Raw genomic sequence first — 18,267 nt, 5'->3', positions numbered from 1 at the left:
GAAGCGCCAAATTAGGTCTCAAAGACCAATTCGAAAGGACAAGCCATTCAAACAGATGAGCCATCGCATAAGCAAACTGGGTGCCACTGGGTTCCTCCAAACTGCTGAGGCAAGTTTGGCTTTCCCAACACCCAGCTCGTTGGTCTTTTTAAATCACAGAGAACTCTAGGCTCTGGTAGGCAGACCCGGCCGGCCCGTCAGAAAGCAGGCCGCTGGGCTGGCGGGAGGCAAGAAGGAAAAGGAAATGTTACCAAGATTTCTGTGATCCAAGGCCCTAGTACCTTCTGAAAAGGCGTTCAGGACACCTCTTTAGATTTCAAGTCATAAACTAGTACCAAAGCAGATGGCTGAGGGGAAGGCGACCCAGAGCAAGTGACCATGCTGTGTCCCAAAAGGAAGGAAACTAAAGTTTGGGGTCTAGGTGCTGCAATCCAGACTGGCCTGGATGACATGTGGCCCGGGTAAGTAGGGGTGTGCTTATGAAGGGTTTCCTCCAGAGCCTGGGGCGCCAGCTGTGCTACACTAGAGGGGGAGGCAGAAAGCCAGGCATCTGCTGATGTGGTGGGCTTTCCACCTGGTCCGCACCGCCTGGCCTGCGGGTTCCAAGAAGTCTATGAAGGGCACCCCACATCGCATCAAGATCCTGGAACACACAAGCTCCCTTCCCCTGGGGTCCGGCGCTAGCTCGACGCAAACCCAGGCGGTGAAGTGCCTGGGTTGGGGGGAAGAAGGGGCTAGCGGGTGGGGCTGACTTACCTGCCTGCTGCGGTTGCTGCCTGGGCGCCCGCTGTGCCTGTGTCCCTTTGCGCCTCGACCAACCAAAAGCGCTCGGCTTTGCTAAGTTTGGCCTCGCACCTCCAGAGAAGAGGCACGAACTGGCAGAGACAAGGCGCGCACGGTTCCTGCAGAGAGGTTCCCCCTGAACTTGGGAAGGGCAACGCAATTAATCCTGCTTCAGAAGTTAATATTTAAAACACCCACGGGAAAAAAAAAAGAAAAGAAAAGAAACATAACAGCCGTTAAAACCTCGAATTTCCCCCTTTGAAAGGCTCCCTTACACCAGCCGGGCGGATCATTCAGATCTACATGACTTCATCTTAAAGTGGCCAACTTCTCGCAGGAAGGGCTTCATAGCTACTGTGTAAACAGGACAAATATGTCACTCACTCCAAAACACCAAGGAGAACTTTTAACAAAAACGAAGAATATGTGAAAGAGTGTAAAAGGCAAAAGGGAAGAAGTTGAAAAACTTTAATTACAGCGTGGAGAAAAGTTTTTGCCATTGGTCTCCTTAAACTGGAATGACAAACGCCGGAAAAACTCCAGCAGCCCATAGCACTTCGTTCAAGTTGGGGAGAAGCAGATAACATCAACTCCCAAATAACAGTGCCCTTGGGACAGTGCCTCAAAGAGGTTGAAACTCCTGTTTCAGCCACAAAAGCAAACGGTGAATAATATTCTTCGTCCTTTAAGATGTCATTTCGCAGAAGGATAAGGCACTGCCCCTGGACTCTAAACGGATGGAGAATAACACTAAATTTCCTTGGAATCTGAGAGTCATCCAGTTGAGAAAGGCACAGCCACAGTGACAGGAGCTGCAGAGCACCGTCACAGAGAAGGTAGGAAAAGTGGTAAAAATACATGGACTTCTGTTTTCAAGGGAAAATACGGATAAATAAAAAGTAAGTTTTATAGATATGCCTTTTCTGGTTTTGGAAAGTTAATTTCCCAATGTGCTTTTGCTGTCAAAGGTGCAAAGCCAAGGTGAGGGAGTGCGTGGCTGGAATCTGCATGCTGGTAAGAGAAGGGTGATGTACTTACAGTGACAGAGGGCAGGCTGCGGGAGAAAAGCTGTTTGTGTTAGCCTGCGAGTTACCCCGGGCTGCAGTGAGAGCCGAAGGGAGGAGGCGTGGGAGTGCCCGTCTGCGTACACCTTCACCGCGTCTCATTACATCTGCCAGCCTCTCTCTCCCTCTCTCTTTCATTTCCACATTCCCTTTGTTCCTGAAAAAAAAAATCTACACGTCACATCAGAGTCCCCAGATGCAGTCTACACCAAAGAAAAAAATGAATAATTCAATCAAACTGTGCATAGTCTCTAAGGCAATAAATCTATCGCACTTAAAGAAACGAAGGGTAATTACTACCATAGAATTAGAATAAGGCCAACGACCAGAGATGTCGCTGAGTCTCTGGATAAACTCCACAGTCAAATAAAGTTTCATTCATTTAATCCTTTTTACATCTTGAACGGAAAGTCAGACAAAGATATTTTTAACTTATTTTAGAGCTATTCGCGTCTTTTGAAACACGTTCTAGAAGGTGGGGGAGGGTACTGGAGGGTCTACCTTGTTCACAAGCTCCCAAAGACATCAGCTGAGCGCCCGGCACAGACACCAACCAAGACAATGCTTGCCACGGTGGAGAGCCTGTCCAGAGCCCATTTCTCCCCGCCCCCCCCCACTCCCCTCGCAATAGCGGAGCGTCCTCCGCTTGCCCACCACTGTGACTCTGCGGGAGGGCAGCTGCAATCTGAGAGCCTTACCTGCGGCAGTGCGAAGACCCAAAGGAAACCGTCTTTCGCTGCCACCAACACCCCGTGCCATTCCTACGCACCCCTCTAAAGTCCTGTAACCATCTACTTCTTCCATCTGTCTGCGAGGAACTGTAAACCGGATCCCCCCACCCCCGACTGAATAGAAGCTCTATTCGGAACTGACTTCTGGATATGCCCTAGGTTGAGTTAAAGCGATGTCTGGAAAGGAAAACGAAGGGGAGGAAAGAAGGAGGGGGCAGCTCAAGCCTTATCCAAGTTAGTCAGAAGGCGGTATTTAGGCGGGAAGTGCCTACGGGAGAAACAGCTGGGCTGCACACTGGCCCTGCAGATCGCAGCTCTAAGAACCGTGTCCTTCGTCCCAGAGGTAAGACTGTATGACTGTCGCATGCTTTTTCTTTCACTGTCCGTGTCTCTCTTTCCCGCCTACAACTACCTTTACCCCTTCGCTCGGCCTGCACACACCCTGGCGATGGACTCCAGCTCAGCGAAGAGCTGTATTTTCCGGACCCACTCATAAATCTTGAGTGTCACTGAACAGAGATGTGAAAATTTGCTGTTTGCGACTGAAGCCTCTGTGCTTCCAGTTGCTCACTGACCCAGGAAACTCGGGCGGCACAGTGGGCGGAAAACCTAGCCAGCCTGGTCGCGCGGCCTGTGGGCTCGGGTGATGCCAGGAAGGCTCCAGCGTCCCAAACGGATTGGCGCTAGAGTTTCCATCCTAGAAGCGCTTCTGCCTGCTTCGGCAGATACACAAGCGCGAGTCACACCCATGCACACACTCACGCACGCACGGCTAACACTCCGGCCCAACGACCCATCTACAAGGGACCCTTCCACAGTCATTCTGCCCTCTGGGGAGCAGCTGGGAAACTGAGGTTCTTGGATGAGACCCTGGGTGCCAACCGCCAGTGCAGCCTTTGTTTACGTGCCTCGGTCGCCACCTTGAGGTTGAGCGCAAGAGTGCGCTGGGCTCGGAGCCACCAAGACCCACCGTGCAGTTACAGCTGGCAGCCAGGGCAACCTCCGGGACAATTTAAAAGAAAAACCCAGGAAGGACTCCTGGAGAAGAGGAGTTGGGAAGGCAGTCCTGCGGTAGGAAACCCAGGCCAGGAGGTGGCAGAGCGACACGGCAAAGTAGCTAACGTCAGTACCCGCTGCATTCTCAGTACAGTACAAAGCCGGGGTTAGAGACCGATCCGAGGGAGGCTGCGATTCAGGAACTTCTAGCACTAACTACTCAGACAGAGGATGGGGCTAGCTGGAGAGAGACCGACGGTAGGCTCCGGCAGGGTGGAGGACCCTAGCTCTGACTCAAGGCAGACTTGGGTTCCATTGCTTGCTCCAGGGTGAGAGACAAAGATACTTCGAGATGCAGGCAGCACCAAGGTCAAAAGCAGAGGTCTCCAGATGAGAACTGAGGATATACGAGGAACGTCCAGACAGCATAGCTTTCTGCTGCAAAAGCTCGGTCTTGGGTGGTCCATTTCCCAAAAAAAGTCAATGCTTCCAAGTGTCTTAAGAATGGGTTTCGTAAAATAGTAATGTGCTCTTGTGCAACCTGCTTCCCATCTCCTGTCCCTCCATCTTCTAGAGCCCGTTTTCACTCACTGATCTGCAGATAATTTTGCTATTTGGATACCAAACTTTAAAAAGCCTTCCTGCTGAAACCTGCAACAACCTACTGCAGTTGTTCTTTGTTATTCCTGGACAACTGCCTTCAAGGCTTGGAGGCATCTTACAAGGCCATCCCAAAGGTCCTCCTCAGAGAACTGCCCTGAGGGCACTTCTGAGATTTTTTTCACTGCTACTTGGGTACATAAATGTTATTTAAATATGATGTTGTACAAAAGATGAATTATTTAAGAAAAAAAAAACTTGGAAACTATTTGAGTTATAGGAAAGCTTAAACCAAGACTGGCTAACACCATCTGGGGCCTGCCAATATTTGGCCAGCGATAAATAAATAATGAAATAAAATTTGTAAATAAGTCCACAGCAATCTGATGCTAATGGCCAACAGGAAATGTCTTCTCTGAAAGGAGAAGCAACAGGCCTCTAATGCCAGACCCCTCTCTCCTGATTTATGCCATAGCCCAAATCAACAGTGCCTTCACTCATGTGGAAAGCTGAGTGTTATTGAATACAGTACTGAATTTTCCCGGGGAATCCCAATTACAGAAACACCTGTGCTAAGTAATGTTATTCTAATCCACTATGAAAACCGTAAGTATGTAATAGCCCTCAAATCATTTCATTTCTTAGTCACAGTGGGGTGGGCCAACTTCGTGGAAGAACATTAGACTTGTACAATGCCCCAGAGTCTTAACTCAAGGGAAATTTGGCTTTGCTATACATAATATTGCTTATTCATTTTATCTTAAGTGGGAGGAGTGTGCACTTGTGCCAGCCTACCTGACAAAGACCAAGCTTAGGTAGAAACATTAGTTAAAGAAACTAGAACACATATTGAATGTGTAGTCAGAGACCAGTTCCATAATTTTTAAACAAAAATCTCTGCAATACAAGTTAACACTATTCAGTGGACATACTTCACTTTACTATAGATAGAATATTAATAGGGGAAATGAAGTTACACCATCATAAATAAAGAATATGGGAGGAAACCATCAAAACCCTCCACTACCACTCCAAAATCCATACAAATCAGCTACCCTTTAAAAACTATCAGGCTAACCTTTTTGAAATGCTCCATGAAAGAACACATCAGGGTAACAGCTGCTTTATCACTGAAGGCTACTGAAGCTAATGCCACTAAAACATTCACATGAATGCTTATCACACACCCAAATGCTTCTCTGACAATTCTACATGGAATTGTGGCCTTTTTTTTACTAACAAAATAAAATTGATCCAGGTAATTAGCACATTTATCACACACAGAGAGAAAGAGAAAGACAGAGATAGAGACAGAGACAGAATACAATGAAAGGTTATGTTTTAACCACAGCAGTCAATTTCCCTCACTAGAACTGCCAGTACCCATCACAATAACTGTGATACTGTGTTATTTTTTCACCATCAAGTGAAAAGTGTTCACACTGCCTTATAGGTGCTGCTAACTGACTAAAGAAACACCTGCCTCTTTCCAGACCTGAAATTTGTCATTCGTTAAGATGACTGCCATTCCATCAGTGTATTCACGTGAGCCACACGAGAAACACTGGACAAATTAATATGACACCTTTTGCAATTGCCTCATAAAAGATAGGCAAGGGTTCGTTCACCAGTAGCTGCCAGCAAAGCTGCTTACTGACATTACCCCTCTTCAGAAGTTTGATCATTTGCCTCAGGAATTTCATGTTTTATGCATTGTGTTTTTAAAACTGATTTTATTGTCCTACAATTTTAAAATTCAGTACTTAACAATCTTTCTTTTCAAACCGCAGGTTGCTTTTTAAAATGTCTAAAAATAGGATTTCTGTTGCAAATGTGCTATTTCACTGAGTGCCTAATATGTGAAAAGAAAATAATTAAAAGCATGTAACCAGGGTTTTTTATCATTCAATAAATATTAATTAAAAGTGACTTTTTAAAAATATGCCAGCAGAAGTATTATGTTTGGTGTTGATAATTCCACATGATGTTATCTTATTTGATATGTACTATTTAAATTAAATTAACTCATTTGTCAATCAGCAAATTACATAATTTCTAAAATATGAAATTTAAAAGTATACATTTCTAATTTATCAAGTGATATAACTAAAAGCATCTTTATTTAACAAGAGAGTCCATGATTATAACCCAATTCTAAATAGCATAGTTTATTTTAAAATCAGTCCTAAAAAATTCAAATTGTATTTCAAATCAAAATGTCTAATATTATGGATAGGCAAATATCCTTAACCTGATATGATAATCACATATCATAATCATATATTATATGATAGAGATGTTAGCTTCTTGAACTCAAACAATAAAGACTGAAGGAATAAGCCAGTATCCCAAGGAGTTGAATACTCACTATTACTTAAGTAGCTCACTGGGTTTTATTGAATTTTTGGTTTTTATTAGAATTTTTGCATTGGGTTTTAGTATATTGTCTTTCTAGGAGTGGAGAGCGAAAGAGCCATGTTGAAAGTTTGCAGCATGTACTCACCCCCACACTCATTCCTATCTCTTCAAGAAATCAGGGTATGAAAGCTTCTCTTATGCATGCTTAAAAGTTAAGGAATTGTAGGCTTCTAAGAAAACCGACTGAACCCAAGAGTTCATATAAAACCTCTTGGATTGTATGTAGCATGTTACCATCTGACTTTCAAAGTTGATGAAGCACAGTGCTAAAATGAATATTAAGCAAATAAGTTTTGACTACACTCACTGAATTAGCATACTTCAGATTATAGTTTATAAATTTTTAAGAACATGAGCATCATGATATGGTTGTCATAGAAACTGCAACAATATGTCATTTAAATTAATTTTCTATGCAGTGACAAGGCCTAGTTCTACATCACTCAATGCAAGTTTGAAAAGCTAAAGAAATGCAATAAGAGTCCAACTTCTGCCAGCTTAGAAAGTGGTAAAGTGCAAGTTTTTAAAAAAGAAAAATAACAATACATTCTAATTGCATAGCGAGATGGCAATTTAGTAAAGGTTATAAAATGCTTCTAAATGAATACATTCTGAAAAAAGTTTTTATTAACAATCAGCTACTTCTCTTAGTATTCCTTACTCTTGTTACATGGGCCTATTTATAGGTAACAAAAATTATTGGTTATTATGTGTTACTTAATTATTAAATTATGGATGCTCTTTATGTTCTTGAAAGATGGGTGCAGTGCTTTCACATTATAAATTCAGAACAACCAGACCAGAATTTTAATATTTTTAGTGATTATTTCAACAGACCCTCTGATTTAGAAGGAAGTGCCACTGCATTACTGCAAAAGCCTTCTTAATATATCACTGCCAGGGATGTTCTGTTGACATTAATGGCTCAATTATTGGAAAAGAAAATTCTATGAAAATACAGCATTTTTTTCTAAAGAATAATTATGGCAGAAGATTTGAAGTCCTAAATTAATCTGCCCTTTGGCTACCAAATACCTTTTCCTTACAGCTCCTATCATTGAACATTTCAATATGGACTATACGCATGAAAAAAATTTAATACACACATTATATATTTAAACTGTATTTATCTTGCATATTTTGTGTGTAATTTAGCCTTTGTTAATAATAATTTCGACTAATTGCAGAAAAATTTAATGAAACTATCAATAAAAACATTGTACTTCTAAACGTGATTTTTGAAAAGTGAATGAAGGATAGCATGTTTTTAAAGTCTGAAAAATGATCTTGAAGGGAAAAAATAAAAGTATGTAATGTATCCTTCTTGATAGGATTAGGGGGATTCCAAAGCTTTTAAATGCCAGTTTTCCTGACAATTAACAATGAAAAGCAGATGTTTACAAAGCTGTTTCCTATGCTGTCTTAAACGATGATAAAGGATGGTTTGTGGATAGTAAGAATGAAAAGCCAGATAACTGCTTGCCGGGTATGTATTTAAAAAGCATTTTCATTGGCTCACTCATTGTTAATAGCGAAAGAAAACACTTTGTGCTGCATACACTGTGTGACTGTGACTATAGAAACTGCCATCGTAAAGTACTCAAAAACTCTCAGATGTAATTTACAAAGATAATAATAACACAGAATTATTTCACTTCTCTGAATGCCACACATTTGCATACCAGGACTTGGTACAATGTAGTCATAATGCACATTCATAATGGCAAGGGTTCCATAGCACTTTATCTGCAGCACACGAGCTATGCATTACACAATCTGTCTCACCAAGTTTTACTCACTGTTGTCAAGTGTTTGTCTTAGTAAGCCAGGTGTTCAATGCATACAGAACTGAGAGACCACATTAACCACTGCAGCACCGTTGCAAGAAAATACAAGGAAGCTGAAGACATGGGACCTTGAAAACAGTAACAGGGAATGACATGGGAAAATTTCAAGTGAATATTTTTAAAAGTTATATGTGATAATCACCGGCCTTTATTCCCAGAAATAAACTTCAAAAATTGCTGATGCTCAGTGATTAGATGGTTTTGGCATTATTATCTATTGATCCAAGTATGTGCTATTTGAATGTTTAATTTTTAAATATTCATTTAGTTATTTTTAATGAACTTTTTTCTTGAAGCATTTATCTGCTGCCTATAGCTTAGTAACTGTGTGTGGTATCCACTACAGATAGTAAATAAAATCTAATCAGTACCTGATGCTTCTTGTTCTTACTCAAAAGGGAATAAATGTAACTTAATGGGGCATATAACTATGGCATTTCTGTTGCATACATGAGTTATTTTTTAAATTTACTTCTGATGCTTCTTATATTTGTCAAAATGGAAAAGATATTTTTGAAGCACATTGAGAAGAAAAGGGAAGAAACACAACTTGTAACGTTACCTGGATGAACATAAACTGAGTATAAATATCTAATTAGAAAATTTTTGAATACAATAAAACATATACACTGTTAAAATTTAAAAAAAAATTTAATTAAAATTTTATATGGGAAAATACGATAGGTAATTTTGGGTCCTACAACTTAGTAAATGTTCACTAACAAGTAGGCATTTATTCTATGAATATTATCATTGAAAGTAAATATATTTCACCATGAACTTTCAATTAGCTTTCAAATTATGATAACGTATAAAGTACATTAACATGTGTGACTGCATTCAATTAAAAGAGTATTTTGAAATGTAAGCTGAACATTACCTGAGCACAGCAATGTGTATTAAGAGCATGATACTTAACCACGAGGAATAAGGAAACTCTTTTGAGCCAACAATATTTTAGTCTTTGGTATTATTTTGTTATCTAAAACATCACTAAAAGCTCCAACATGTCTCTATGACCTTATTCTTATATAATATTTAATATACAACAGGGAGAAGCTTGTAAAACTGTTTTAATTTGTAAAAACAAAAAATAATGAAAATCTCATATAGTCTAAATTTTACAGATGGAATTCCAAGGTTTTTGCTCTCATTCTCATTTTCAAATAGCTCTTTAGTATAATATTTTATCCACTAATGTTCAAGAAACACTTTGCAAAATTAATTAAAGATTTACTTTTATCACTGATACCCATGTCCCTTCTCTCTCTCTAAGGCCTTACTGTATCTCAGGATATCCTGGATGGGACTCAGTATGTAATTCAGTCCAAGCTTGCCTTGAACTTTCAATCATCCTGCCTCAGCTTCTCAAATATCACTGGTGTTTTCTTGTAAGGATAAATTATCTATATGGTTTAAAAAAAAAAGTCAGAAGAGATTCCAAAGTGACAAGAAGTGAAACACACTCGCACTATCAGCTCTGAAAACTCTTTTACATACCAGATTGCTCTAGTTTGATTTCTGTTGCTGTGATAAACACCGTGAACAAAATCAACTTAGGGAGGGAACGGTTTATCTAGCTTACATTTCCAGGTCACAATCCCTCATTGAGGTAGTCAGGACAAGAACTGAAGCACAAACTTTGAAGGTTGGCATGTGTTCTGTCTATCTATCATCTATCATCTAACGATCTCTATATTTCTCTGTATGTGTCTCTCTAGTCTCTGTCTCTGTCTCTCTCTGAGTTAAAGCTCATGATTTTATTGTCTTCATAACAAAATCAGCTTAGAACGGGACCCTTTGTTTGTTTGTTTGCTTTGTTGCTGTTGTTTGTTTTTGGTTTTTGGTTTCCCTCTCTCTCTTCTTATGGCCTCACAGTTCAAAATGCTTGCATCTCTTACTAGCCAGCATTCTCTTAAACTCACAGTTAGATTCAACACAGTCAAGTCTCAATACAATCTTCTTTGGAGTTTTATGCTTTTTTGGAAAATAGGCTTAGTCTGCCCATCATTGCCATTTTGTTTCCTGTCATAACACCTCTTTTTATGAGCATACAAAGAATCTTTATCCTTCTTGGACTTTGTGAAGTTGGTGCTTGCCACATTTCTTGCAGTATGTCTGGCAGGTCTTAGGTACATTCAGCATGTTTGCAAGAATGGTATCTGCACATCAAGTTGTTCTCTCTTTTTATTTATTTATTTTTTTCTGTTCTCTCTTATATTCAGGTGCCATTTTTATAAATCTCAGGCCCACCTGTCCAATAATGGCTCCTCCTACAATGGGCTTGGTCCTCCCACATCAGTCAGCAATTAAGAAAATACCTCACAGACATGCCCACAGGCCAATATACAGAGGTAGTCCCCCACCCAAGACTCGCTCTCATAACTTTAGGTTGTGTCACATTAACTTGTTTGTATGTTTAATCTATTTTCTATTATTGCATGGATTCTTCTCCAACAGTTATTAAAAGTACTATTCTTTTATTCTTTGGCAAGTAGGAGCACATAAAATGTGAACTTTAGCATCCAGCTTTCATTTTTAACCCTACATCTGAAGAAGCATCTAAATATAAATGTCTTCTACCAAGATGACTAATATTTGTAAACATACAGAAGAGGTATCTTGCAATAAGCAGACTTCTTTTGGTCTTTAATTACAGGTGATCTCCAATGTATGATGGTCTGACTTACAATTCTTCAGGTTTGCAATGGTACAAAAGTAACACATAGTCAGTAGAAATCCTGCCATGAATATTCATCTCTAAGACCCTCCCTTGAGATGCTGGTTAGCCACAGGAAACTTCCCAGTCAGCCATGTGAACATGAAGGACACTAGTAAAAGACCAGCACACTGTATTGTTAAGCCAAAGTAGCTGGTAGGTCGAGTGTATTACGTGCATTTTTAACTAATGATACTTTCAGCTTGTAACTAATTATGTTTTCAACTTGTCATGGGTTTATCTGGATGTAAATCCTTATGTGGAAGACATCTGCAGTACTATCTAAGCAGAGTTACAAATTCAGTAGCTGATATTCTACTGCATTTTCACAGCATGCTCAAGTGTTACTGCAAATTATTTTGTGTTATCTTCAGGAGGACAAAGAAAATCAGGCCATATCTAGATTGTGAGATATGGTTGCTGAGAACCAAGAAGAATAAGAAAGAATCATGCTGTCTGGATCCCACTGGCATAAGGCAGACAACCCTCAAAAAATCGTTGCAGTATATATGATTGCAATGCTTTTTGCAATGACTGGCTGCTGCATCAGATAGGTGGAAAGAAATGGTCTTTCAACCGTCACAGGAGGCAGAGTCTACCCAGAAGTAGGAGTATTATAACATCTTTGCTGAGCACATGTGGGTGCACATAAAGATGAACTAAAGTACTAGAATGACACTGTACTAGACAAGATGCCAATACACAATCTAATCAACCAGCTTTTAAAATATCTTATAAAGATCATTCAGCTGCAGGATTTTTCCACTGGTAATGACCTGGAGTATATGTATTGACAACTCTCCATTTACATCATCCCTACTTCCTGAGTACCAGTTGTTGTTTTTTTTAGATCTATTTTTATTTAATATTTATGGTTATTTGCCCCCGCATGTATGTTTGTAAACCACTTATATATGCAGTGCCTGTGGATGCTGAAAGAGGGCACTTGAAGATGGTAGTTAGCCACCATGTGGGTGCTGGGAATTGAACCTAGAAGAACAGTCAATGCTGGTAACCTCTGAGCCATCTCTCCAGCCATCCAAGTAACACTTTTTCACTTACTGTTGAAAAAACAAAATCACCTCTATATAGCAGGCATCCTAAGAATGCCTGTACTCCGTGAAATACAATAAAAAAAGAGACAGGAATTTTGGTGTAACTATTTTTCTACCAAGCTCTGATTTCTCTTGACTTTGAAATACACACATTTTCCACCTAGTTATGAAAAATCAATGAGAAGAGTGTCATCAGGCCAACTTGTAAAGAACTTGCTTTTTATTTTTAATTGATTTTCTTAAAGCAATTCTTGCAGACAATAAAAGCTAACATTACACTAAAATGCTTATGCAATACTAGGCCCCTACCACATCCTTCGCATGTGTGTGTGACCCCCAGCAATCACAGTCAAATCCTCTGGCTTTCTTTTGCTATTTAGCTCCACATTTTTTAAATACCATGCTTTTAAATGTACAGTAAGCTTTTACACATGTGCTGATTTCTTTAGTTACTACCTATGACCATTTTGACGGCTTGAGTATGTTTCTCCATACGATAATGTAATAACCTGAGGCTGGAAACTGACTCAGCACTTAACAGCTCTCTTGTAGAGAGCTAGAGTTCAGTCCCTAGGACCTATATCAGACAGCCCACAACTCCCTATGATTCCAGATCTGGGGATCTGACACCTCTGACCTCTGAGGGAACCTACACTCACATGCACACACACACACACACACACACACACACACATAATTAAAGATAAAAACAGCAATGTAATATCTTTAATTCAAGCTGATGCTTCTACCATCACACAAAATAAATTTTGTTCACAGAAGCATCAATCAATATACTACAAATACATATTACTTTTATAGCTTTTTTTTAGCTTTTTCTTGTTGAAAACCTTGTTTATAAAATTTACTTTCCTTCTATGGATCTATCATTACTTTCTCCATATTTTTTTGTCTATCAGCATCATTTTCTCAATGGTCAACTATATCAGTTTATATATACCCCTTACTTTAGGAATTATCTGTCTCAGTTTTTCTGGATCACCATGTCCAGATATTTAGTCTAACATTATTCTTAGTATTTCTGTGAGGGTGTGATAGGTGAGCTTCATCCATTTGTCAGAAGAAACCAATAGAACTGAGCATCCCCCAGCAGATAGCCCTTGTACTGTGTCTCCAGGTTGGATCTGCTTCCTTAACTCTGCACAGCTCCAAGTTTCTGGACCACTATGCAAACTTTGGACTTGCTAGTCTCACTGATGGTCAGTTTTGATACTTAATATAATCAACTTATAAACCAAATGAATTAATTTAGGTTCATAGTCCTAGGGGTTTTCATCCATAACTGGCTCAGCCTATTGTTTAGAGCCCAAGGTAAGGCAACACATTATGGCCGGAGTGTATGGTGGAACAAACCATTTTCCTCGTGTCTGAGAAGCCAATGACAGAGAAAGGAAAGGTCCAAAACTCCACAATCTCCTTTTGACACATGCCCCCATGACCTAAATATCTCCCAACACACATCCTATTTTAAAGGTCCTCCACCCACAAGAGTGTCATGTGGAGGATCAATACATGTACAATCCAAACTATAGCAGACTTCATAACTGCCAGTTCCTCTCAGCAAATCTCTTAGTGTGTTCACATTCATGCTGTTGGTTCTGCTTCTCTATAGAGGCCTGACTATAACTAGTGTCCATTGTATTGGATTCCCTGTTTTCTTTTTTCTCAGTTTCCTTAATTAATTTTCCTGGAGCCCATTCTCTAATACTTTCTTTACAAAAAAAAATAATAAATGAAAGGAAGTTTTCAGTTGCTGTATATTGAGAAATGTATCTGTCCTGCACTTTATTCTTTGTTTAGGTATAGAACTATAGGTTAGAAATCACTTTCCCTTAGAGTCCTGTGGTTGTTGTCCACTGTATTCTAGACTCATTGTGACACTGAGACAGCTGGTTTCTGATTCTATGCAACCTACAGTTTCCTCTTTCTGACTGCCTTCAGTTCCAGACACTTGTCTGAAATGTGAGTCTCCTCTTTGACTCCCATCTCTTTAACTTCCTCTGGACTCCAGGTGCTTCTGAGAAGGCTTACAGAAGGACACAGGTCCGTAAAGACCCTTTACCACCACATCTACAAAGTTCCTCCTTTTGAAGGTGACCATCATGCCTTGAATGACAAGAACCAAGAACCTCTTAAGTACAAGAATGAAAAGGTAATTTCAAAAATTCAAAAAGCACATAAAACAGTTCCCAGCACACAACAAGAATACTACAAATATTTGTAAAACAAAAACTGAACTGAATAATGACAGTGGCCATGCTGAAGGATGGAGTCTATGTCTTTAGTGGAATTACTGCACTGTTATACCAGCCTGAACTTCAAAACTCCAGACTCATAAAATACATTGTAGCCAAAACTTTCTTTGCTCTTATGTGATGTGAACATGATAACTACCACACTATAGAGGACTCCTTACTATTATGGACTCACCATAAGGATCCAGAAAATACTAAGCTTTGTTATGAATGTCAATTTCTATGTATATAATATTTGTGGCATGGTTAGATATGGTTTCCCTCCCCCCACCAAAGTTTGATGTGTGGAAATCTTGCATGACTGCAGTGTTGGTGGAAGTTTTCAGAGGTGTGACCTAATAGAAACTATTTAAGGCCTGGGGGTTGCAGCCTCTCAGTGTGTGAATTCTGTCCTAAGAGACTAGGGAAAATATGCTAGAAGTAAACCCATAAAAGTAGGTTGCCAAAGGAGGAAGAGGAGGAGGAGCAGCAGCAGCAACAACAGCAGGCCTCTTTCCTGACTTCTTGCTTCCTTGAACACACAAATCTGCCCCTTTGCACATAGCCAGTTATCATCCCACATCTCCATCACATTGTGAGACAACCAGCTGGTGCTCACCAGAAAGCCAGCAACCTTACTGTTTGGACCATCTAGTCACCTATTCCTCTTCTATATTGCCCAGGATCCAGTATTTTGTGATAGTAACACAAAATGGATTAAGACAGTTACTCTTTTCTGTAGGTCCCATCAAATTTCTAAAGATACTTGAAGCTCTGTCCTTAGGGTTCTCTACATCTCCTTAAAACGGTGGGTCCTGACTCATGGAGATGGCCTGGAACCCCTGCACAGAGGTAGCCCATGGCAGTTCAGTGTTCAAGTGGGTTCTATAGCAATGGGGACAGGGACTGTATCTGACAGGAACTGATTGGCTGGCTCTTTGATCACCTACCCCTGAGGGGGGAGCAGCCTTACCAGGCCACAGAGGAAGACAATGCAGCCACTTCTGATGAGACCTGATAGACTAAGATCAGAGAGAAGGGGAGAAGGACCTCCCTTATCAGTGGACTGGGGGAGGGGTACCAGTGGGGAAGAGGGACAAAGGGTGGGACTGGGAGGGGAGGAGGGAAGGATTACAGAGGGAATACAAAGTGAATAAACTGTAATTAATAAAAATTTTAAAAAGGAAAAAAAAAAGGAAAAACACGGTGGGTCCTGGAGTCATGCACTATTCACTGAAAAAAAAAAAAAACTTGACACATTTTCACAAAATGTCACAGCAAGAGGAGAGGACACTGATTCTTTGTTATATATTACTTTTACTTGTTCTTAACAACACTTGGTGTTTTTGTTCATTTCCTTAACAAATACAGGCAGGCTGTGTGATGCATGCCTCTAATCTAACAGCTGGAAGGCTACGGAAAGAGGATCAAGAGTCAAAGGCCAACCTTGGGTGCATAGTAAGACCCTGCCTCAAACAAACAAAAACCACAACCACCACAAAAGTTCTTTAATGATCTCAGTAAGTTGACAGTGTCTCTCCCAAAAAAAAAAAAAAAAAAAAAAAAACAAACAAACAAACAGTATTCCTACAAGCTTACAGATAATCTTTCTTCATCTTCCTCTGTCATCTGTTGGTACAACCTGTCTCACCTTGGATGGGCACCTTCCAGGAGGAAGAAACACAAGCTCTGTGCTGCAATCCCTTCTGACCCTGTAAGGGGTTGAAGTTATCTCTTTTTTTCCCTCTGGTGGGGGAGGGGCTGCCCATCACTATGTGTGCCAATAAATATAGCCCTGTCTGCTAAAAGATCAGGCTCCTATCTCTTTTTCTGTTTTCTGTCTCTTTACACTGCCTCAGAAATCTAACAACCAGCATGTTGCATTCTAAAATCTGTATTATATTCCTTTCTAAACTTTTTAAAAGAATTAGCATAATATTCGTTGTAACTAGTGAATAATTTTAAAGTTATTAGAAAAGATTTTTTTAGGACTCCCACTGTCCCCAAGATAAGAAAATTGAATAGCCTCAATGCAGTTTTCAACTTTTTGCATTTATTGCAATGTATATGTATACATGTATATGCAAACACAAACGTATAAGGAGAAAATGCCAAAAAGACTCACAACAAATTCAGGTTTTAACACTAAATGAACTAGAAATTCATTGGTGGGCCTACTGTAGAAAAATTACCTAACCTTGGGTTTTTTACATTATGAATCCTAAAAGGGTTAAAAAAAAAAAAAAAGGCAAGGAAATCAGAGAGAAATTTATTGAAACAATTCCAGAAAAGAAAGAGAATCACTCTTATCTAGTCACTCAATATATATTAACTTTCCTCTCCATACCAAGTATTTTATTAGATGGTAAGGATAGAAAAATGAATGAAAAGAGTCACATTACCTGTGTAAAAAAGCCCAATATTCAATAAAATCCACAACTCAAAAAAAAAAGAGAGAGAGAGAGAGAGAGAATCACCTAGAAGAGGTCAAAACTTGAGTTTTGACAAACAAGCTAAGAACTACGAGAACCATAGGACAGAATCAGGCTGTTCTGTTTGCCTATTCTTTGACAAGATTAGCCAGTAGGAGCTGTGTATTTGAGTTCTTTGTATAATATAGTCAAGATATCAATCCCCTATCAGATTAATAGATAACAAAGACTTTCTTCTGTAGGCCAGCAAACTTTACTCTGTAGATTATTTCTTTTGCTGCATAGAGCTTTCTAATTTCATGTAACATCATTCATTAGTTCTTGTTATTGTCTCTTGGGCTAGTAGAGTCCTATTTGGAATGTCCTTGTCTGTGGTCTATATCCTGAAATGCTTTCCCTGTTTTTCCCCATGGTAATTTCAAACTTTCAAGTTGTACATTAATTGATTTTGCCTGTAAAATGGCTGTAACTGAGTTGGTTTATTTTGGGCTCTCCTATTCTGTTCTAGGATCGTCATGTCTGCTTTTGTGTCAGTAGGCGGGGTTGCATCACTCTGACATGTGTGGAATACTTGGACATCAGGTACTATTACACTCCCGGCATTGCTCTTTCTACTAAGATTGCTTTGACTATTGGGGGTATTTTGTGTTTCCATGTGAATTTTAGGACTTTTTTTTCTGTGGAGAAAGTTAGAGTTTTGGTGGGGACTGCAGTGACTGTATATAGAGACTACTTGTGAAAATAGAGCCAGTTTCACAATATCAGTTCTCCTCATGCATTAATATGGTATGTCTTTCCATAGTCTAGTGCATTCTTCAGTGTTTCATAAGGGTTTTTTTTTTTTTTGCACAAGTCTTTCACCAACATGTTCAGATTATTTCTCAATATATTGTATGACTATTGTAAATGGACTATTTTTCTTGACTAATCTTGACAAATTCATTACTGATCTTGTATGTTGATTTTTTTTCTAATCCACAGCTTGGCTGAAAGTGCTCATTAGATCTCAGAGTTTTCAGATGGGGTCTTTAGGAACCTTTAAGTATCAGATCATATCATCTACAAACATAGATAATTTTATTTTATTCTTTATTTATATTCATTATTGTTCTAAGAATTCAAGTACTATACTGCATATGAGTGGGCAGGGTGGACAACCCTGTCTCAGTGTCCACCCCTTTCAGGTTTTCCAGAGTTAGCCTCCTGATTTAATTATGATAGGTTACATGTTTCTATTCGTTCATTTCTTCTAAAGTTTCAAGATATTCCTTAATAACCAACTAATTATTTGTTATTTGTTTTAATATTTGTTGAACTTCTTAATCTCTAACATTATCAAGTCTCTTTTGTTTTAGTTTGACTATAGCCTT

General features: G+C 39.5%; 1 long non-coding RNA gene across 1 annotated transcript; it reads left to right on the top strand.

Moving 5' to 3' along the window:
• The first annotated feature begins 2,339 nt into the window (after positions 1-2,339).
• Positions 2,340-17,660, top strand: LOC132647173 (uncharacterized). The gene is made up of 4 exons (XR_009585478.1): positions 2,340-2,921; positions 14,243-14,383; positions 15,837-15,985; positions 17,406-17,660. It is a non-coding gene; the product is annotated as an uncharacterized LOC132647173 (long non-coding RNA).
• The last annotated feature ends 607 nt before the right edge of the window (positions 17,661-18,267 follow it).

This window comes from Meriones unguiculatus, chromosome 14 (assembly GCF_030254825.1).
Source record: "Meriones unguiculatus strain TT.TT164.6M chromosome 14, Bangor_MerUng_6.1, whole genome shotgun sequence".
NCBI classification, from domain to species: Eukaryota; Metazoa; Chordata; class Mammalia; order Rodentia; family Muridae; genus Meriones; species Meriones unguiculatus.
Note: the sequence above shows the minus strand (reverse complement) of the source record. Positions and strands in the feature narration are given on the sequence as shown.